At 45.5% G+C, this 19,922-nt stretch overlaps 29 non-coding genes across 29 annotated transcripts; all 29 read right to left on the bottom strand.

Annotated features, from left to right (window-relative positions):
- Positions 1–136: 136 nt before the first annotated feature.
- Positions 137–218, bottom strand: trnal-aag (transfer RNA leucine (anticodon AAG)). Its single transcript has one exon. It is a non-coding gene; the product is annotated as a tRNA-Leu (tRNA).
- A 609-nt stretch (positions 219–827) lies between these two features.
- trnal-uag (transfer RNA leucine (anticodon UAG)) lies at positions 828–909 on the bottom strand. The gene has a single exon. It is a non-coding gene; the product is annotated as a tRNA-Leu (tRNA).
- A 609-nt stretch (positions 910–1,518) lies between these two features.
- Positions 1,519–1,600, bottom strand: trnal-uag (transfer RNA leucine (anticodon UAG)). The gene has a single exon. It is a non-coding gene; the product is annotated as a tRNA-Leu (tRNA).
- A 608-nt stretch (positions 1,601–2,208) lies between these two features.
- On the bottom strand, positions 2,209–2,290 carry trnal-aag (transfer RNA leucine (anticodon AAG)). Its single transcript has one exon. It is a non-coding gene; the product is annotated as a tRNA-Leu (tRNA).
- A 609-nt stretch (positions 2,291–2,899) lies between these two features.
- On the bottom strand, positions 2,900–2,981 carry trnal-uag (transfer RNA leucine (anticodon UAG)). Its single transcript has one exon. It is a non-coding gene; the product is annotated as a tRNA-Leu (tRNA).
- Positions 2,982–3,590: 609 nt separating this feature from the next.
- Positions 3,591–3,672, bottom strand: trnal-uag (transfer RNA leucine (anticodon UAG)). Its single transcript has one exon. It is a non-coding gene; the product is annotated as a tRNA-Leu (tRNA).
- A 608-nt stretch (positions 3,673–4,280) lies between these two features.
- On the bottom strand, positions 4,281–4,362 carry trnal-aag (transfer RNA leucine (anticodon AAG)). Its single transcript has one exon. It is a non-coding gene; the product is annotated as a tRNA-Leu (tRNA).
- Positions 4,363–4,971: 609 nt separating this feature from the next.
- Positions 4,972–5,053, bottom strand: trnal-aag (transfer RNA leucine (anticodon AAG)). The gene has a single exon. It is a non-coding gene; the product is annotated as a tRNA-Leu (tRNA).
- Positions 5,054–5,662: 609 nt separating this feature from the next.
- trnal-uag (transfer RNA leucine (anticodon UAG)) lies at positions 5,663–5,744 on the bottom strand. Its single transcript has one exon. It is a non-coding gene; the product is annotated as a tRNA-Leu (tRNA).
- A 608-nt stretch (positions 5,745–6,352) lies between these two features.
- On the bottom strand, positions 6,353–6,434 carry trnal-aag (transfer RNA leucine (anticodon AAG)). The gene has a single exon. It is a non-coding gene; the product is annotated as a tRNA-Leu (tRNA).
- Positions 6,435–7,043: 609 nt separating this feature from the next.
- trnal-aag (transfer RNA leucine (anticodon AAG)) lies at positions 7,044–7,125 on the bottom strand. Its single transcript has one exon. It is a non-coding gene; the product is annotated as a tRNA-Leu (tRNA).
- Positions 7,126–7,734: 609 nt separating this feature from the next.
- On the bottom strand, positions 7,735–7,816 carry trnal-uag (transfer RNA leucine (anticodon UAG)). Its single transcript has one exon. It is a non-coding gene; the product is annotated as a tRNA-Leu (tRNA).
- A 608-nt stretch (positions 7,817–8,424) lies between these two features.
- Positions 8,425–8,506, bottom strand: trnal-aag (transfer RNA leucine (anticodon AAG)). The gene has a single exon. It is a non-coding gene; the product is annotated as a tRNA-Leu (tRNA).
- Positions 8,507–9,115: 609 nt separating this feature from the next.
- trnal-uag (transfer RNA leucine (anticodon UAG)) lies at positions 9,116–9,197 on the bottom strand. The gene has a single exon. It is a non-coding gene; the product is annotated as a tRNA-Leu (tRNA).
- A 609-nt stretch (positions 9,198–9,806) lies between these two features.
- On the bottom strand, positions 9,807–9,888 carry trnal-uag (transfer RNA leucine (anticodon UAG)). Its single transcript has one exon. It is a non-coding gene; the product is annotated as a tRNA-Leu (tRNA).
- A 609-nt stretch (positions 9,889–10,497) lies between these two features.
- trnal-uag (transfer RNA leucine (anticodon UAG)) lies at positions 10,498–10,579 on the bottom strand. Its single transcript has one exon. It is a non-coding gene; the product is annotated as a tRNA-Leu (tRNA).
- A 609-nt stretch (positions 10,580–11,188) lies between these two features.
- trnal-uag (transfer RNA leucine (anticodon UAG)) lies at positions 11,189–11,270 on the bottom strand. The gene has a single exon. It is a non-coding gene; the product is annotated as a tRNA-Leu (tRNA).
- Positions 11,271–11,878: 608 nt separating this feature from the next.
- trnal-aag (transfer RNA leucine (anticodon AAG)) lies at positions 11,879–11,960 on the bottom strand. Its single transcript has one exon. It is a non-coding gene; the product is annotated as a tRNA-Leu (tRNA).
- Positions 11,961–12,569: 609 nt separating this feature from the next.
- On the bottom strand, positions 12,570–12,651 carry trnal-uag (transfer RNA leucine (anticodon UAG)). The gene has a single exon. It is a non-coding gene; the product is annotated as a tRNA-Leu (tRNA).
- Positions 12,652–13,259: 608 nt separating this feature from the next.
- On the bottom strand, positions 13,260–13,341 carry trnal-aag (transfer RNA leucine (anticodon AAG)). Its single transcript has one exon. It is a non-coding gene; the product is annotated as a tRNA-Leu (tRNA).
- A 609-nt stretch (positions 13,342–13,950) lies between these two features.
- Positions 13,951–14,032, bottom strand: trnal-uag (transfer RNA leucine (anticodon UAG)). Its single transcript has one exon. It is a non-coding gene; the product is annotated as a tRNA-Leu (tRNA).
- A 609-nt stretch (positions 14,033–14,641) lies between these two features.
- trnal-aag (transfer RNA leucine (anticodon AAG)) lies at positions 14,642–14,723 on the bottom strand. The gene has a single exon. It is a non-coding gene; the product is annotated as a tRNA-Leu (tRNA).
- A 608-nt stretch (positions 14,724–15,331) lies between these two features.
- trnal-aag (transfer RNA leucine (anticodon AAG)) lies at positions 15,332–15,413 on the bottom strand. The gene has a single exon. It is a non-coding gene; the product is annotated as a tRNA-Leu (tRNA).
- A 609-nt stretch (positions 15,414–16,022) lies between these two features.
- trnal-uag (transfer RNA leucine (anticodon UAG)) lies at positions 16,023–16,104 on the bottom strand. The gene has a single exon. It is a non-coding gene; the product is annotated as a tRNA-Leu (tRNA).
- A 609-nt stretch (positions 16,105–16,713) lies between these two features.
- trnal-uag (transfer RNA leucine (anticodon UAG)) lies at positions 16,714–16,795 on the bottom strand. Its single transcript has one exon. It is a non-coding gene; the product is annotated as a tRNA-Leu (tRNA).
- Positions 16,796–17,404: 609 nt separating this feature from the next.
- On the bottom strand, positions 17,405–17,486 carry trnal-aag (transfer RNA leucine (anticodon AAG)). Its single transcript has one exon. It is a non-coding gene; the product is annotated as a tRNA-Leu (tRNA).
- Positions 17,487–18,095: 609 nt separating this feature from the next.
- On the bottom strand, positions 18,096–18,177 carry trnal-uag (transfer RNA leucine (anticodon UAG)). Its single transcript has one exon. It is a non-coding gene; the product is annotated as a tRNA-Leu (tRNA).
- Positions 18,178–18,785: 608 nt separating this feature from the next.
- Positions 18,786–18,867, bottom strand: trnal-aag (transfer RNA leucine (anticodon AAG)). Its single transcript has one exon. It is a non-coding gene; the product is annotated as a tRNA-Leu (tRNA).
- A 609-nt stretch (positions 18,868–19,476) lies between these two features.
- On the bottom strand, positions 19,477–19,558 carry trnal-uag (transfer RNA leucine (anticodon UAG)). The gene has a single exon. It is a non-coding gene; the product is annotated as a tRNA-Leu (tRNA).
- Between the last annotated feature and the right edge of the window lie 364 nt (positions 19,559–19,922).

Genomic DNA, 19,922 nt, shown 5'->3' with positions numbered 1-19,922 from the left:
GAGCATTTGCAAATGGCATCGTAGCATGGCTCTCTGCTACCATCATGCGAATAACTGCTCTTCAGCCTTGGGTCAGGCACCGTTGTTGAGAGTGATTAGGTATAAGAATTCTTCTGCCATCTCCAAAAAAACTGCTTGGCAGCGGTGGGATTCGAACCCACGCCTCCGCAGAGACTGGAGCCTTAATCCAGCGCCTTAGACCGCTCGGCCACGCTACCCTGTGGTAATCTCTTTTTTGCAATTTTCAAGTCTGGAGTCCTCCAAAGCAGCATTCTCAACTTGGTACATGAGCAGGGCTGAACTTGTGAGGAACAATGCTTGCCTAACTTTCAAAGTAAAAAATGCTAAGCTATATGTAACTCTGAAAAAGAAGAAGGGTTCCAATGTCTTTTTCAAATTGTTTCCCGTCATCTGTACTGGAAGAGAGGGTTTTCAAGAGAACACAAAGGCAAGAATCATTGTAAAGTTACCAGCTGGCAGCATTCGATCCCATGCCTTCTCAGAGACTGGAGCCTAAATCCAGTGCCTTAGACCACTCAGACACGCTACCACAGGAAGACTGCATTTGCTGACATTCTTGTGGAAGAAGGTGAATTTTTCTTCTGTCAGAAGAGGAAAGATGCATCATTTCCTGCCTGTTATCAAAACACCGCAGGGTCTTCAATGTCGCCTAAGAACAAAGCCAGGTATGAGCATTTGCAAATGGCATCGTGGCATGGCTCTCTGCTACCATCATGCGAATGACTGCTCTTCAGCCTTGGGTCAGGCACCATTGTTGAGAGTGATTAGGTATAAGAATTCTTCTGCCATCTCTTAAAAACACTGCTTGGCAGCGGTGGGATTCGAACCCACGCCTCCGCAGAGACTGGAGCCTAAATCCAGCGCCTTAGACCGCTCGGCCACGCTACCCTGTGGTAATCTCTTTTTTGCAATTTTCAAGTCTGGAGTCCTCCAAAGCAGCATTCTCAACTTGGTACATGAGCAGGGCTGAACTTGTGAGGAACAATGCTTGCCTAACTTTCAAAGTAAAAAATGCTAAGCTATATGTAACTCTGAAAAAGAAGAAGGGTTCCAATGTCTTTTTCAAATTGTTTCCCGTCATCTGTACTGGAAGAGAGGGTTTTCAAGAGAACACAAAGGCAAGAATCATTGTAAAGTTACCAGCTGGCAGCATTCGATCCCATGCCTTCTCAGAGACTGGAGCCTAAATCCAGTGCCTTAGACCACTCAGACACGCTACCACAGGAAGACTGCATTTGCTGACATTCTTGTGGAAGAAGGTGAATTTTTCTTCTGTCAGAAGAGGAAAGATGCATCATTTCCTGCCTGTTATCAAAACACCGCAGGGTCTTCAATGTCGCCTAAGAACAAAGCCAGGTATGAGCATTTGCAAATGGCATCGTGGCATGGCTCTCTGCTACCATCATGCGAATGACTGCTCTTCAGCCTTGGGTCAGGCACCATTGTTGAGAGTGATTAGGTATAAGAATTCTTCTGCCATCTCTTAAAAACACTGCTTGGCAGCGGTGGGATTCGAACCCACGCCTCCGCAGAGACTGGAGCCTAAATCCAGCGCCTTAGACCGCTCGGCCACGCTACCCTTTGGTAATATCTTTTTTGCGATTTTCAAGTCTGGAGTCCTCCAAAGCAGCATTCTCAACTTGGTACATGAGCAGGGCTGAACTTGTGAGGAACAATGCTTGCCTAACTTTCAAAGTAAAAAATGCTAAGCTATATGTAACTCTGAAAAAGAAGAAGGGTTCCAATGTCTTTTTCAAATTGTTTCCCGTCATCTGTACTGGAAGAGAGGGTTTTCAAGAGAACACAAAGGCAAGAATCATTGTAAAGTTACCAGCTGGCAGCATTCGATCCCATGCCTTCTCAGAGACTGGAGCCTAAATCCAGTGCCTTAGACCACTCAGACACGCTACCACAGGAAGACTGTATTTGCTGACATTCTTGTAGAAGAAGCTGAATTTGTCTTCTGTCAGAAGAGGAAAGATGCATCATTTCCTGCCTGTTATCAAAACACTGCAGGGTCTTCAATGTCGCCTAAGAACAAAGCCAGGTATGAGCATTTGCAAATGGCATCGTAGCATGGCTCTCTGCTACCATCATGCGAATAACTGCTCTTCAGCCTTGGGTCAGGCACCGTTGTTGAGAGTGATTAGGTATAAGAATTCTTCTGCCATCTCCAAAAAAACTGCTTGGCAGCGGTGGGATTCGAACCCACGCCTCCGCAGAGACTGGAGCCTTAATCCAGCGCCTTAGACCGCTCGGCCACGCTACCCTGTGGTAATCTCTTTTTTGCAATTTTCAAGTCTGGAGTCCTCCAAAGCAGCATTCTCAACTTGGTACATGAGCAGGGCTGAACTTGTGAGGAACAATGCTTGCCTAACTTTCAAAGTAAAAAATGCTAAGCTATATGTAACTCTGAAAAAGAAGAAGGGTTCCAATGTCTTTTTCAAATTGTTTCCCGTCATCTGTACTGGAAGAGAGGGTTTTCAAGAGAACACAAAGGCAAGAATCATTGTAAAGTTACCAGCTGGCAGCATTCGATCCCATGCCTTCTCAGAGACTGGAGCCTAAATCCAGTGCCTTAGACCACTCAGACACGCTACCACAGGAAGACTGCATTTGCTGACATTCTTGTGGAAGAAGGTGAATTTTTCTTCTGTCAGAAGAGGAAAGATGCATCATTTCCTGCCTGTTATCAAAACACCGCAGGGTCTTCAATGTCGCCTAAGAACAAAGCCAGGTATGAGCATTTGCAAATGGCATCGTGGCATGGCTCTCTGCTACCATCATGCGAATGACTGCTCTTCAGCCTTGGGTCAGGCACCATTGTTGAGAGTGATTAGGTATAAGAATTCTTCTGCCATCTCTTAAAAACACTGCTTGGCAGCGGTGGGATTCGAACCCACGCCTCCGCAGAGACTGGAGCCTAAATCCAGCGCCTTAGACCGCTCGGCCACGCTACCCTGTGGTAATCTCTTTTTTGCAATTTTCAAGTCTGGAGTCCTCCAAAGCAGCATTCTCAACTTGGTACATGAGCAGGGCTGAACTTGTGAGGAACAATGCTTGCCTAACTTTCAAAGTAAAAAATGCTAAGCTATATGTAACTCTGAAAAAGAAGAAGGGTTCCAATGTCTTTTTCAAATTGTTTCCCGTCATCTGTACTGGAAGAGAGGGTTTTCAAGAGAACACAAAGGCAAGAATCATTGTAAAGTTACCAGCTGGCAGCATTCGATCCCATGCCTTCTCAGAGACTGGAGCCTAAATCCAGTGCCTTAGACCACTCAGACACGCTACCACAGGAAGACTGCATTTGCTGACATTCTTGTGGAAGAAGGTGAATTTTTCTTCTGTCAGAAGAGGAAAGATGCATCATTTCCTGCCTGTTATCAAAACACCGCAGGGTCTTCAATGTCGCCTAAGAACAAAGCCAGGTATGAGCATTTGCAAATGGCATCGTGGCATGGCTCTCTGCTACCATCATGCGAATGACTGCTCTTCAGCCTTGGGTCAGGCACCATTGTTGAGAGTGATTAGGTATAAGAATTCTTCTGCCATCTCTTAAAAACACTGCTTGGCAGCGGTGGGATTCGAACCCACGCCTCCGCAGAGACTGGAGCCTAAATCCAGCGCCTTAGACCGCTCGGCCACGCTACCCTTCGGTAATATCTTTTTTGCAATTTTCAAGTCTGGAGTCCTCCAAAGCAGCATTCTCAACTTGGTACATGAGCAGGGCTGAACTTGTGAGGAACAATGCTTGCCTAACTTTCAAAGTAAAAAATGCTAAGTTATATGTAACTCTGAAAAAGAAGAAGGGTTCCAATGTCTTTTTCAAATTGTTTCCCGTCATCTGTACTGGAAGAGAGGGTTTTCAAGAGAACACAAAGGCAAGAATCATTGTAAAGTTACCAGCTGGCAGCATTCGATCCCATGCCTTCTCAGAGACTGGAGCCTAAATCCAGTGCCTTAGACCACTCAGACACGCTACCACAGGAAGACTGTATTTGCTGACATTCTTGTAGAAGAAGCTGAATTTGTCTTCTGTCAGAAGAGGAAAGATGCATCATTTCCTGCCTGTTATCAAAACACTGCAGGGTCTTCAATGTCGCCTAAGAACAAAGCCAGGTATGAGCATTTGCAAATGGCATCGTAGCATGGCTCTCTGCTACCATCATGCGAATAACTGCTCTTCAGCCTTGGGTCAGGCACCGTTGTTGAGAGTGATTAGGTATAAGAATTCTTCTGCCATCTCCAAAAAAACTGCTTGGCAGCGGTGGGATTCGAACCCACGCCTCCGCAGAGACTGGAGCCTTAATCCAGCGCCTTAGACCGCTCGGCCACGCTACCCTGTGGTAATCTCTTTTTTGCAATTTTCAAGTCTGGAGTCCTCCAAAGCAGCATTCTCAACTTGGTACATGAGCAGGGCTGAACTTGTGAGGAACAATGCTTGCCTAACTTTCAAAGTAAAAAATGCTAAGCTATATGTAACTCTGAAAAAGAAGAAGGGTTCCAATGTCTTTTTCAAATTGTTTCCCGTCATCTGTACTGGAAGAGAGGGTTTTCAAGAGAACACAAAGGCAAGAATCATTGTAAAGTTACCAGCTGGCAGCATTCGATCCCATGCCTTCTCAGAGACTGGAGCCTAAATACAGTGCCTTAAACCACTCAGACACGCTACCACAGGAAGACTGTATTTGCTGACATTCTTGTAGAAGAAGCTGAATTTGTCTTCTGTCAGAAGAGGAAAGATGCATCATTTCCTGCCTGTTATCAAAACACTGCAGGGTCTTCAATGTCGCCTAAGAACAAAGCCAGGTATGAGCATTTGCAAATGGCATCGTAGCATGGCTCTCTGCTACCATCATGCGAATAACTGCTCTTCAGCCTTGGGTCAGGCACCGTTGTTGAGAGTGATTAGGTATAAGAATTCTTCTGCCATCTCCTAAAAACACTGCTTGGCAGCGGTGGGATTCGAACCCACGACTCCGCAGAGACTGGAGCCTTAATCCAGCGCCTTAGACCGCTCGGCCACGCTACCCTGTGGTAATATCTTTTTTGCAATTTTCAAGTCTGGAGTCCTCCAAAGCAGCATTCTCAACTTGGTACATGAGCAGGGCTGAACTTGTGAGGAACAATGCTTGCCTAACTTTCAAAGTAAAAAATGCTAAGCTATATGTAACTCTGAAAAAGAAGAAGGGTTCCAATGTCTTTTTCAAATTGTTTCCCGTCATCTGTACTGGAAGAGAGGGTTTTCAAGAGAACACAAAGGCAAGAATCATTGTAAAGTTACCAGCTGGCAGCATTCGATCCCATGCCTTCTCAGAGACTGGAGCCTAAATCCAGTGCCTTAGACCACTCAGACACGCTACCACAGGTAGACTGCATTTGCTGACATTCTTGTGGAAGAAGGTGAATTTTTCTTCTGTCAGAAGAGGAAAGATGCATCATTTCCTGCCTGTTATCAAAACACCGCAGGGTCTTCAATGTCGCCTAAGAACAAAGCCAGGTATGAGCATTTGCAAATGGCATCGTGGCATGGCTCTCTGCTACCATCATGCGAATGACTGCTCTTCAGCCTTGGGTCAGGCACCATTGTTGAGAGTGATTAGGTATAAGAATTCTTCTGCCATCTCTTAAAAACACTGCTTGGCAGCGGTGGGATTCGAACCCACGCCTCCGCAGAGACTGGAGCCTAAATCCAGCGCCTTAGACCGCTCGGCCACGCTACCCTTTGGTAATATCTTTTTTGCAATTTTCAAGTCTGGAGTCCTCCAAAGCAGCATTCTCAACTTGGTACATGAGCAGGGCTGAACTTGTGAGGAACAATGCTTGCCTAACTTTCAAAGTAAAAAATGCTAAGCTATATGTAACTCTGAAAAAGAAGAAGGGTTCCAATGTCTTTTTCAAATTGTTTCCCGTCATCTGTACTGGAAGAGAGGGTTTTCAAGAGAACACAAAGGCAAGAATCATTGTAAAGTTACCAGCTGGCAGCATTCGATCCCATGCCTTCTCAGAGACTGGAGCCTAAATCCAGTGCCTTAGACCACTCAGACACGCTACCACAGGAAGACTGTATTTGCTGACATTCTTGTAGAAGAAGCTGAATTTGTCTTCTGTCAGAAGAGGAAAGATGCATCATTTCCTGCCTGTTATCAAAACACTGCAGGGTCTTCAATGTCGCCTAAGAACAAAGCCAGGTATGAGCATTTGCAAATGGCATCGTAGCATGGCTCTCTGCTACCATCATGCGAATAACTGCTCTTCAGCCTTGGGTCAGGCACCGTTGTTGAGAGTGATTAGGTATAAGAATTCTTCTGCCATCTCCAAAAAAACTGCTTGGCAGCGGTGGGATTCGAACCCACGCCTCCGCAGAGACTGGAGCCTTAATCCAGCGCCTTAGACCGCTCGGCCACGCTACCCTGTGGTAATCTCTTTTTTGCAATTTTCAAGTCTGGAGTCCTCCAAAGCAGCATTCTCAACTTGGTACATGAGCAGGGCTGAACTTGTGAGGAACAATGCTTGCCTAACTTTCAAAGTAAAAAATGCTAAGCTATATGTAACTCTGAAAAAGAAGAAGGGTTCCAATGTCTTTTTCAAATTGTTTCCCGTCATCTGTACTGGAAGAGAGGGTTTTCAAGAGAACACAAAGGCAAGAATCATTGTAAAGTTACCAGCTGGCAGCATTCGATCCCATGCCTTCTCAGAGACTGGAGCCTAAATACAGTGCCTTAAACCACTCAGACACGCTACCACAGGAAGACTGTATTTGCTGACATTCTTGTAGAAGAAGCTGAATTTGTCTTCTGTCAGAAGAGGAAAGATGCATCATTTCCTGCCTGTTATCAAAACACTGCAGGGTCTTCAATGTCGCCTAAGAACAAAGCCAGGTATGAGCATTTGCAAATGGCATCGTAGCATGGCTCTCTGCTACCATCATGCGAATAACTGCTCTTCAGCCTTGGGTCAGGCACCGTTGTTGAGAGTGATTAGGTATAAGAATTCTTCTGCCATCTCCTAAAAACACTGCTTGGCAGCGGTGGAATTCGAACCCACGACTCCGCAGAGACTGGAGCCTTAATCCAGCGCCTTAGACCGCTCGGCCACGCTACCCTGTGGTAATATCTTTTTTGCAATTTTCAAGTCTGGAGTCCTCCAAAGCAGCATTCTCAACTTGGTACATGAGCAGGGCTGAACTTGTGAGGAACAATGCTTGCCTAACTTTCAAAGTAAAAAATGCTAAGCTATATGTAACTCTGAAAAAGAAGAAGGGTTCCAATGTCTTTTTCAAATTGTTTCCCGTCATCTGTACTGGAAGAGAGGGTTTTCAAGAGAACACAAAGGCAAGAATCATTGTAAAGTTACCAGCTGGCAGCATTCGATCCCATGCCTTCTCAGAGACTGGAGCCTAAATCCAGTGCCTTAGACCACTCAGACACGCTACCACAGGTAGACTGCATTTGCTGACATTCTTGTGGAAGAAGGTGAATTTTTCTTCTGTCAGAAGAGGAAAGATGCATCATTTCCTGCCTGTTATCAAAACACCGCAGGGTCTTCAATGTCGCCTAAGAACAAAGCCAGGTATGAGCATTTGCAAATGGCATCGTGGCATGGCTCTCTGCTACCATCATGCGAATGACTGCTCTTCAGCCTTGGGTCAGGCACCATTGTTGAGAGTGATTAGGTATAAGAATTCTTCTGCCATCTCTTAAAAACACTGCTTGGCAGCGGTGGGATTCGAACCCACGCCTCCGCAGAGACTGGAGCCTAAATCCAGCGCCTTAGACCGCTCGGCCACGCTACCCTTTGGTAATATCTTTTTTGCAATTTTCAAGTCTGGAGTCCTCCAAAGCAGCATTCTCAACTTGGTACATGAGCAGGGCTGAACTTGTGAGGAACAATGCTTGCCTAACTTTCAAAGTAAAAAATGCTAAGCTATATGTAACTCTGAAAAAGAAGAAGGGTTCCAATGTCTTTTTCAAATTGTTTCCCGTCATCTGTACTGGAAGAGAGGGTTTTCAAGAGAACACAAAGGCAAGAATCATTGTAAAGTTACCAGCTGGCCGCATTCGATCCCATGCCTTCTCAGAGACTGGAGCCTAAATCCAGTGCCTTAGACCACTCAGACACGCTACCACAGGAAGACTGTATTTGCTGACATTCTTGTAGAAGAAGCTGAATTTGTCTTCTGTCAGAAGAGGAAAGATGCATCATTTCCTGCCTGTTATCAAAACACTGCAGGGTCTTCAATGTCGCCTAAGAACAAAGCCAGGTATGAGCATTTGCAAATGGCATCGTAGCATGGCTCTCTGCTACCATCATGCGAATAACTGCTCTTCAGCCTTGGGTCAGGCACCGTTGTTGAGAGTGATTAGGTATAAGAATTCTTCTGCCATCTCCAAAAAAACTGCTTGGCAGCGGTGGGATTCGAACCCACGCCTCCGCAGAGACTGGAGCCTTAATCCAGCGCCTTAGACCGCTCGGCCACGCTACCCTGTGGTAATCTCTTTTTTGCAATTTTCAAGTCTGGAGTCCTCCAAAGCAGCATTCTCAACTTGGTACATGAGCAGGGCTGAACTTGTGAGGAACAATGCTTGCCTAACTTTCAAAGTAAAAAATGCTAAGCTATATGTAACTCTGAAAAAGAAGAAGGGTTCCAATGTCTTTTTCAAATTGTTTCCCGTCATCTGTACTGGAAGAGAGGGTTTTCAAGAGAACACAAAGGCAAGAATCATTGTAAAGTTACCAGCTGGCAGCATTCGATCCCATGCCTTCTCAGAGACTGGAGCCTAAATCCAGTGCCTTAGACCACTCAGACACGCTACCACAGGAAGACTGCATTTGCTGACATTCTTGTGGAAGAAGGTGAATTTTTCTTCTGTCAGAAGAGGAAAGATGCATCATTTCCTGCCTGTTATCAAAACACCGCAGGGTCTTCAATGTCGCCTAAGAACAAAGCCAGGTATGAGCATTTGCAAATGGCATCGTGGCATGGCTCTCTGCTACCATCATGCGAATGACTGCTCTTCAGCCTTGGGTCAGGCACCATTGTTGAGAGTGATTAGGTATAAGAATTCTTCTGCCATCTCTTAAAAACACTGCTTGGCAGCGGTGGGATTCGAACCCACGCCTCCGCAGAGACTGGAGCCTAAATCCAGCGCCTTAGACCGCTCGGCCACGCTACCCTGTGGTAATCTCTTTTTTGCAATTTTCAAGTCTGGAGTCCTCCAAAGCAGCATTCTCAACTTGGTACATGAGCAGGGCTGAACTTGTGAGGAACAATGCTTGCCTAACTTTCAAAGTAAAAAATGCTAAGCTATATGTAACTCTGAAAAAGAAGAAGGGTTCCAATGTCTTTTTCAAATTGTTTCCCGTCATCTGTACTGGAAGAGAGGGTTTTCAAGAGAACACAAAGGCAAGAATCATTGTAAAGTTACCAGCTGGCAGCATTCGATCCCATGCCTTCTCAGAGACTGGAGCCTAAATCCAGTGCCTTAGACCACTCAGACACGCTACCACAGGAAGACTGCATTTGCTGACATTCTTGTGGAAGAAGGTGAATTTTTCTTCTGTCAGAAGAGGAAAGATGCATCATTTCCTGCCTGTTATCAAAACACCGCAGGGTCTTCAATGTCGCCTAAGAACAAAGCCAGGTATGAGCATTTGCAAATGGCATCGTGGCATGGCTCTCTGCTACCATCATGCGAATGACTGCTCTTCAGCCTTGGGTCAGGCACCATTGTTGAGAGTGATTAGGTATAAGAATTCTTCTGCCATCTCTTAAAAACACTGCTTGGCAGCGGTGGGATTCGAACCCACGCCTCCGCAGAGACTGGAGCCTAAATCCAGCGCCTTAGACCGCTCGGCCACGCTACCCTTTGGTAATATCTTTTTTGCGATTTTCAAGTCTGGAGTCCTCCAAAGCAGCATTCTCAACTTGGTACATGAGCAGGGCTGAACTTGTGAGGAACAATGCTTGCCTAACTTTCAAAGTAAAAAATGCTAAGCTATATGTAACTCTGAAAAAGAAGAAGGGTTCCAATGTCTTTTTCAAATTGTTTCCCGTCATCTGTACTGGAAGAGAGGGTTTTCAAGAGAACACAAAGGCAAGAATCATTGTAAAGTTACCAGCTGGCAGCATTCGATCCCATGCCTTCTCAGAGACTGGAGCCTAAATCCAGTGCCTTAGACCACTCAGACACGCTACCACAGGTAGACTGCATTTGCTGACATTCTTGTGGAAGAAGGTGAATTTTTCTTCTGTCAGAAGAGGAAAGATGCATCATTTCCTGCCTGTTATCAAAACACCGCAGGGTCTTCAATGTCGCCTAAGAACAAAGCCAATTATGAGCATTTGCAAATGGCATCGTGGCATGGCTCTCTGCTACCATCATGCGAATGACTGCTCTTCAGCCTTGGGTCAGGCACCATTGTTGAGAGTGATTAGGTATAAGAATTCTTCTGCCATCTCCTAAAAACACTGCTTGGCAGCGGTGGGATTCGAACCCACGCCTCCGCAGAGACTGGAGCCTAAATCCAGCGCCTTAGACCGCTCGGCCACGCTACCCTTTGGTAATATCTTTTTTGCAATTTTCAAGTCTGGAGTCCTCCAAAGCAGCATTCTCAACTTGGTACATGAGCAGGGCTGAACTTGTGAGGAACAATGCTTGCCTAACTTTCAAAGTAAAAAATGCTAAGCTATATGTAACTCTGAAAAAGAAGAAGGGTTCCAATGTCTTTTTCAAATTGTTTCCCGTCATCTGTACTGGAAGAGAGGGTTTTCAAGAGAACACAAAGGCAAGAATCATTGTAAAGTTACCAGCTGGCAGCATTCGATCCCATGCCTTCTCAGAGACTGGAGCCTAAATCCAGTGCCTTAGACCACTCAGACACGCTACCACAGGAAGACTGTATTTGCTGACATTCTTGTAGAAGAAGCTGAATTTGTCTTCTGTCAGAAGAGGAAAGATGCATCATTTCCTGCCTGTTATCAAAACACTGCAGGGTCTTCAATGTCGCCTAAGAACAAAGCCAGGTATGAGCATTTGCAAATGGCATCGTAGCATGGCTCTCTGCTACCATCATGCGAATAACTGCTCTTCAGCCTTGGGTCAGGCACCGTTGTTGAGAGTGATTAGGTATAAGAATTCTTCTGCCATCTCTTAAAAACACTGCTTGGCAGCGGTGGGATTCGAACCCACGCCTCCGCAGAGACTGGAGCCTAAATCCAGCGCCTTAGACCGCTCGGCCACGCTACCCTGTGGTAATATCTTTTTTGCAATTTTCAAGTCTGGAGTCCTCCAAAGCAGCATTCTCAACTTGGTACATGAGCAGGGCTGAACTTGTGAGGAACAATGCTTGCCTAACTTTCAAAGTAAAAAATGCTAAGCTATATGTAACTCTGAAAAAGAAGAAGGGTTCCAATGTCTTTTTCAAATTGTTTCCCGTCATCTGTACTGGAAGAGAGGGTTTTCAAGAGAACACAAAGGCAAGAATCATTGTAAAGTTACCAGCTGGCAGCATTCGATCCCATGCCTTCTCAGAGACTGGAGCCTAAATCCAGTGCCTTAGACCACTCAGACACGCTACCACAGGAAGACTGTATTTGCTGACATTCTTGTAGAAGAAGCTGAATTTGTCTTCTGTCAGAAGAGGAAAGATGCATCATTTCCTGCCTGTTATCAAAACACTGCAGGGTCTTCAATGTCGCCTAAGAACAAAGCCAGGTATGAGCATTTGCAAATGGCATCGTAGCATGGCTCTCTGCTACCATCATGCGAATAACTGCTCTTCAGCCTTGGGTCAGGCACCGTTGTTGAGAGTGATTAGGTATAAGAATTCTTCTGCCATCTCCAAAAAAACTGCTTGGCAGCGGTGGGATTCGAACCCACGCCTCCGCAGAGACTGGAGCCTTAATCCAGCGCCTTAGACCGCTCGGCCACGCTACCCTGTGGTAATCTCTTTTTTGCAATTTTCAAGTCTGGAGTCCTCCAAAGCAGCATTCTCAACTTGGTACATGAGCAGGGCTGAACTTGTGAGGAACAATGCTTGCCTAACTTTCAAAGTAAAAAATGCTAAGCTATATGTAACTCTGAAAAAGAAGAAGGGTTCCAATGTCTTTTTCAAATTGTTTCCCGTCATCTGTACTGGAAGAGAGGGTTTTCAAGAGAACACAAAGGCAAGAATCATTGTAAAGTTACCAGCTGGCAGCATTCGATCCCATGCCTTCTCAGAGACTGGAGCCTAAATCCAGTGCCTTAGACCACTCAGACACGCTACCACAGGTAGACTGCATTTGCTGACATTCTTGTGGAAGAAGGTGAATTTTTCTTCTGTCAGAAGAGGAAAGATGCATCATTTCCTGCCTGTTATCAAAACACCGCAGGGTCTTCAATGTCGCCTAAGAACAAAGCCAGGTATGAGCATTTGCAAATGGCATCGTGGCATGGCTCTCTGCTACCATCATGCGAATGACTGCTCTTCAGCCTTGGGTCAGGCACCATTGTTGAGAGTGATTAGGTATAAGAATTCTTCTGCCATCTCCTAAAAACACTGCTTGGCAGCGGTGGGATTCGAACCCACGCCTCCGCAGAGACTGGAGCCTAAATCCAGCGCCTTAGACCGCTCGGCCACGCTACCCTTTGGTAATATCTTTTTTGCAATTTTCAAGTCTGGAGTCCTCCAAAGCAGCATTCTCAACTTGGTACATGAGCAGGGCTGAACTTGTGAGGAACAATGCTTGCCTAACTTTCAAAGTAAAAAATGCTAAGCTATATGTAACTCTGAAAAAGAAGAAGGGTTCCAATGTCTTTTTCAAATTGTTTCCCATCATCTGTACTGGAAGAGAGGGTTTTCAAGAGAACACAAAGGCAAGAATCATTGTAAAGTTACCAGCTGGCAGCATTCGATCCCATGCCTTCTCAGAGACTGGAGCCTAAATCCAGTGCCTTAGACCACTCAGACACGCTACCACAGGAAGACTGTATTTGCTGACATTCTTGTAGAAGAAGCTGAATTTGTCTTCTGTCAGAAGAGGAAAGATGCATCATTTCCTGCCTGTTATCAAAACACTGCAGGGTCTTCAATGTCGCCTAAGAACAAAGCCAGGTATGAGCATTTGCAAATGGCATCGTAGCATGGCTCTCTGCTACCATCATGCGAATAACTGCTCTTCAGCCTTGGGTCAGGCACCGTTGTTGAGAGTGATTAGGTATAAGAATTCTTCTGCCATCTCCAAAAAAACTGCTTGGCTGCGGTGGGATTCGAACCCACGCCTCCGCAGAGACTGGAGCCTTAATCCAGCGCCTTAGACCGCTCGGCCACGCTACCCTGTGGTAATCTCTTTTTTGCAATTTTCAAGTCTGGAGTCCTCCAAAGCAGCATTCTCAACTTGGTACATGAGCAGGGCTGAACTTGTGAGGAACAATGCTTGCCTAACTTTCAAAGTAAAAAATGCTAAGTTATATGTAACTCTGAAAAAGAAGAAGGGTTCCAATGTCTTTTTCAAATTGTTTCCCGTCATCTGTACTGGAAGAGAGGGTTTTCAAGAGAACACAAAGGCAAGAATCATTGTAAAGTTACCAGCTGGCAGCATTCGATCCCATGCCTTCTCAGAGACTGGAGCCTAAATCCAGTGCCTTAGACCACTCAGACACGCTACCACAGGTAGACTGCATTTGCTGACATTCTTGTGGAAGAAGGTGAATTTTTCTTCTGTCAGAAGAGGAAAGATGCATCATTTCCTGCCTGTTATCAAAACACCGCAGGGTCTTCAATGTCGCCTAAGAACAAAGCCAGGTATGAGCATTTGCAAATGGCATCGTGGCATGGCTCTCTGCTACCATCATGCGAATGACTGCTCTTCAGCCTTGGGTCAGGCACCATTGTTGAGAGTGATTAGGTATAAGAATTCTTCTGCCATCTCCTAAAAACACTGCTTGGCAGCGGTGGGATTCGAACCCACGCCTCCGCAGAGACTGGAGCCTAAATCCAGCGCCTTAGACCGCTCGGCCACGCTACCCTTTGGTAATATCTTTTTTGCAATTTTCAAGTCTGGAGTCCTCCAAAGCAGCATTCTCAACTTGGTACATGAGCAGGGCTGAACTTGTGAGGAACAATGCTTGCCTAACTTTCAAAGTAAAAAATGCTAAGCTATATGTAACTCTGAAAAAGAAGAAGGGTTCCAATGTCTTTTTCAAATTGTTTCCCGTCATCTGTACTGGAAGAGAGGGTTTTCAAGAGAACACAAAGGCAAGAATCATTGTAAAGTTACCAGCTGGCAGCATTCGATCCCATGCCTTCTCAGAGACTGGAGCCTAAATCCAGTGCCTTAGACCACTCAGACACGCTACCACAGGAAGACTGTATTTGCTGACATTCTTGTAGAAGAAGCTGAATTTGTCTTCTGTCAGAAGAGGAAAGATGCATCATTTCCTGCCTGTTATCAAAACACTGCAGGGTCTTCAATGTCGCCTAAGAACAAAGCCAGGTATGAGCATTTGCAAATGGCATCGTAGCATGGCTCTCTGCTACCATCATGCGAATAACTGCTCTTCAGCCTTGGGTCAGGCACCGTTGTTGAGAGTGATTAGGTATAAGAATTCTTCTGCCATCTCCTAAAAACACTGCTTGGCAGCGGTGGGATTCGAACCCACGCCTCCGCAGAGACTGGAGCCTTAATCCAGCGCCTTAGACCGCTCGGCCACGCTACCCTGTGGTAATATATTTTTTGCAATTTTCAAGTCTGGAGTCCTCCAAAGCAGCATTCTCAACTTGGTACATGAGCAGGGCTGAACTTGTGAGGAACAATGCTTGCCTAACTTTCAAAGTAAAAAATGCTAAGCTATATGTAACTCTGAAAAAGAAGAAGGGTTCCAATGTCTTTTTCAAATTGTTTCCCGTCATCTGTACTGGAAGAGAGGGTTTTCAAGAGAACACAAAGGAAAGAATCATTGTAAAGTTACCAGCTGGCAGCATTCGATCCCATGCCTTCTCAGAGACTGGAGCCTAAATCCAGTGCCTTAGACCACTCAGACACGCTACCACAGGAAGACTGTATTTGCTGACATTCTTGTAGAAGAAGCTGAATTTGTCTTCTGTCAGAAGAGGAAAGATGCATCATTTCCTGCCTGTTATCAAAACACTGCAGGGTCTTCAATGTCGCCTAAGAACAAAGCCAGGTATGAGCATTTGCAAATGGCATCGTAGCATGGCTCTCTGCTACCATCATGCGAATAACTGCTCTTCAGCCTTGGGTCAGGCACCGTTGTTGAGAGTGATTAGGTATAAGAATTCTTCTGCCATCTCCAAAAAAACTGCTTGGCTGCGGTGGGATTCGAACCCACGCCTCCGCAGAGACTGGAGCCTTAATCCAGCGCCTTAGACCGCTCGGCCACGCTACCCTGTGGTAATCTCTTTTTTGCAATTTTCAAGTCTGGAGTCCTCCAAAGCAGCATTCTCAACTTGGTACATGAGCAGGGCTGAACTTGTGAGGAACAATGCTTGCCTAACTTTCAAAGTAAAAAATGCTAAGCTATATGTAACTCTGAAAAAGAAGAAGGGTTCCAATGTCTTTTTCAAATTGTTTCCCGTCATCTGTACTGGAAGAGAGGGTTTTCAAGAGAACACAAAGGCAAGAATCATTGTAAAGTTACCAGCTGGCAGCATTCGATCCCATGCCTTCTCAGAGACTGGAGCCTAAATCCAGTGCCTTAGACCACTCAGACACGCTACCACAGGTAGACTGCATTTGCTGACATTCTTGTGGAAGAAGGTGAATTTTTCTTCTGTCAGAAGAGGAAAGATGCATCATTTCCTGCCTGTTATCAAAACACCGCAGGGTCTTCAATGTCGCCTAAGAACAAAGCCAGGTATGAGCATTTGCAAATGGCATCGTGGCATGGCTCTCTGCTACCATCATGCGAATGACTGCTCTTCAGCCTTGGGTCAGGCACCATTGTTGAGAGTGATTAGGTATAAGAATTCTTCTGCCATCTCTTAAAAACACTGCTTGGCAGCGGTGGGATTCGAACCCACGCCTCCGCAGAGACTGGAGCCTAAATCCAGCGCCTTAGACCGCTCGGCCACGCTACCCTTTGGTAATATCTTTTTTGCAATTTTCAAGTCTGGAGTCCTCCAAAGCAGCATTCTCAACTTGGTACATGAGCAGGGCTGAACTTGTGAGGAACAATGCTTGCCTAACTTTCAAAGTAAAAAATGCTAAGCTATATGTAACTCTGAAAAAGAAGAAGGGTTCCAATGTCTTTTTCAAATTGTTTCCCGTCATCTGTACTGGAAGAGAGGGTTTTCAAGAGAACACAAAGGCAAGAATCATTGTAAAGTTACCAGCTGGCAGCAGTCGATCCCATGCCTTCTCAGAGACTGGAGCCTAAATCCAGTGCCTTAGACCACTCAGACACGCTACCACAGGAAGACTGCATTTGCTGACATTCTTGTGGAAGAAGGTGAATTTTTCTTCTGTCAGAAGAGGAAAGATGCATCATTTCCTGCCTGTTATCAAAACACCGCAGGGTCTTCAATGTCGCCTAAGAACAAAGCCAGGTATGAGCATTTGCAAATGGCATCGTGGCATGGCTCTCTGCTACCATCATGCGAATGACTGCTCTTCAGCCTTGGGTCAGGCACCATTGTTGAGAGTGATTAGGTATAAGAATTCTTCTGCCATCTCTTAAAAACACTGCTTGGCAGCGGTGGGATTCGAACCCACGCCTCCGCAGAGACTGGAGCCTAAATCCAGCGCCTTAGACCGCTCGGCCACGCTACCCTTTGGTAATATCTTTTTTGCAATTTTCAAGTCTGGAGTCCTCCAAAGCAGCATTCTCAACTTGGTACATGAGCAGGGCTGAACTTGTGAGGAACAATGCTTGCCTAACTTTCAAAGTAAAAAATGCTAAGCTATATGTAACTCTGAAAAAGAAGAAGGGTTCCAATGTCTTTTTCAAATTGTTTCCCGTCATCTGTACTGGAAGAGAGGGTTTTCAAGAGAACACAAAGGCAAGAATCATTGTAAAGTTACCAGCTGGCAGCATTCGATCCCATGCCTTCTCAGAGACTGGAGCCTAAATCCAGTGCCTTAGACCACTCAGACACGCTACCACAGGAAGACTGTATTTGCTGACATTCTTGTAGAAGAAGCTGAATTTGTCTTCTGTCAGAAGAGGAAAGATGCATCATTTCCTGCCTGTTATCAAAACACTGCAGGGTCTTCAATGTCGCCTAAGAACAAAGCCAGGTATGAGCATTTGCAAATGGCATCGTAGCATGGCTCTCTGCTACCATCATGCGAATAACTGCTCTTCAGCCTTGGGTCAGGCACCGTTGTTGAGAGTGATTAGGTATAAGAATTCTTCTGCCATCTCCTAAAAACACTGCTTGGCAGCGGTGGGATTCGAACCCACGCCTCCGCAGAGACTGGAGCCTTAATCCAGCGCCTTAGACCGCTCGGCCACGCTACCCTGTGGTAATATCTTTTTTGCAATTTTCAAGTCTGGAGTCCTCCAAAGCAGCATTCTCAACTTGGTACATGAGCAGGGCTGAACTTGTGAGGAACAATGCTTGCCTAACTTTCAAAGTAAAAAATGCTAAGCTATATGTAACTCTGAAAAAGAAGAAGGGTTCCAATGTCTTTTTCAAATTGTTTCCCGTCATCTGTACTGGAAGAGAGGGTTTTCAAGAGAACACAAAGGCAAGAATCATTGTAAAGTTACCAGCTGGCAGCATTCGATCCCATGCCTTCTCAGAGACTGGAGCCTAAATCCAGTGCCTTAGACCACTCAGACACGCTACCACAGGAAGACTGTATTTGCTGACATTCTTGTAGAAGAAGCTGAATTTGTCTTCTGTCAGAAGAGGAAAGATGCATCATTTCCTGCCTGTTATCAAAACACTGCAGGGTCTTCAATGTCGCCTAAGAACAAAGCCAGGTATGAGCATTTGCAAATGGCATCGTAGCATGGCTCTCTGCTACCATCATGCGAATAACTGCTCTTCAGCCTTGGGTCAGGCACCGTTGTTGAGAGTGATTAGGTATAAGAATTCTTCTGCCATCTCTTAAAAACACTGCTTGGCAGCGGTGGGATTCGAACCCACGCCTCCGCAGAGACTGGAGCCTAAATCCAGCGCCTTAGACCGCTCGGCCACGCTACCCTGTGGTAATATCTTTTTTGCAATTTTCAAGTCTGGAGTCCTCCAAAGCAGCATTCTCAACTTGGTACATGAGCAGGGCTGAACTTGTGAGGAACAATGCTTGCCTAACTTTCAAAGTAAAAAATGCTAAGCTATATGTAACTCTGAAAAAGAAGAAGGGTTCCAATGTCTTTTTCAAATTGTTTCCCGTCATCTGTACTGGAAGAGAGGGTTTTCAAGAGAACACAAAGGCAAGAATCATTGTAAAGTTACCAGCTGGCAGCATTCGATCCCATGCCTTCTCAGAGACTGGAGCCTAAATCCAGTGCCTTAGACCACTCAGACACGCTACCACAGGAAGACTGTATTTGCTGACATTCTTGTAGAAGAAGCTGAATTTGTCTTCTGTCAGAAGAGGAAAGATGCATCATTTCCTGCCTGTTATCAAAACACTGCAGGGTCTTCAATGTCGCCTAAGAACAAAGCCAGGTATGAGCATTTGCAAATGGCATCGTAGCATGGCTCTCTGCTACCATCATGCGAATAACTGCTCTTCAGCCTTGGGTCAGGCACCGTTGTTGAGAGTGATTAGGTATAAGAATTCTTCTGCCATCTCCAAAAAAACTGCTTGGCAGCGGTGGGATTCGAACCCACGCCTCCGCAGAGACTGGAGCCTTAATCCAGCGCCTTAGACCGCTCGGCCACGCTACCCTGTGGTAATCTCTTTTTTGCAATTTTCAAGTCTGGAGTCCTCCAAAGCAGCATTCTCAACTTGGTACATGAGCAGGGCTGAACTTGTGAGGAACAATGCTTGCCTAACTTTCAAAGTAAAAAATGCTAAGCTATATGTAACTCTGAAAAAGAAGAAGGGTTCCAATGTCTTTTTCAAATTGTTTCCCGTCATCTGTACTGGAAGAGAGGGTTTTCAAGAGAACACAAAGGCAAGAATCATTGTAAAGTTACCAGCTGGCAGCATTCGATCCCATGCCTTCTCAGAGACTGGAGCCTAAATCCAGTGCCTTAGACCACTCAGACACGCTACCACAGGTAGACTGCATTTGCTGACATTCTTGTGGAAGAAGGTGAATTTTTCTTCTGTCAGAAGAGGAAAGATGCATCATTTCCTGCCTGTTATCAAAACACCGCAGGGTCTTCAATGTCGCCTAAGAACAAAGCCAGGTATGAGCATTTGCAAATGGCATCGTGGCATGGCTCTCTGCTACCATCATGCGAATGACTGCTCTTCAGCCTTGGGTCAGGCACCATTGTTGAGAGTGATTAGGTATAAGAATTCTTCTGCCATCTCCTAAAAACACTGCTTGGCAGCGGTGGGATTCGAACCCACGCCTCCGCAGAGACTGGAGCCTAAATCCAGCGCCTTAGACCGCTCGGCCACGCTACCCTTTGGTAATATCTTTTTTGCAATTTTCAAGTCTGGAGTCCTCCAAAGCAGCATTCTCAACTTGGTACATGAGCAGGGCTGAACTTGTGAGGAACAATGCTTGCCTAACTTTCAAAGTAAAAAATGCTAAGCTATATGTAACTCTGAAAAAGAAGAAGGGTTCCAATGTCTTTTTCAAATTGTTTCCCGTCATCTGTACTGGAAGAGAGGGTTTTCAAGAGAACACAAAGGCAAGAATCATTGTAAAGTTACCAGCTGGCAGCATTCGATCCCATGCCTTCTCAGAGACTGGAGCCTAAATCCAGTGCCTTAGACCACTCAGACACGCTACCACAGGAAGACTGTATTTGCTGACATTCTTGTA

Source organism: Brachyhypopomus gauderio, unplaced genomic scaffold (genome assembly GCF_052324685.1).
Source record: "Brachyhypopomus gauderio isolate BG-103 unplaced genomic scaffold, BGAUD_0.2 sc216, whole genome shotgun sequence".
Classification (NCBI taxonomy): domain Eukaryota; kingdom Metazoa; phylum Chordata; class Actinopteri; order Gymnotiformes; family Hypopomidae; genus Brachyhypopomus; species Brachyhypopomus gauderio.
Note: the sequence above shows the minus strand (reverse complement) of the source record. Positions and strands in the feature narration are given on the sequence as shown.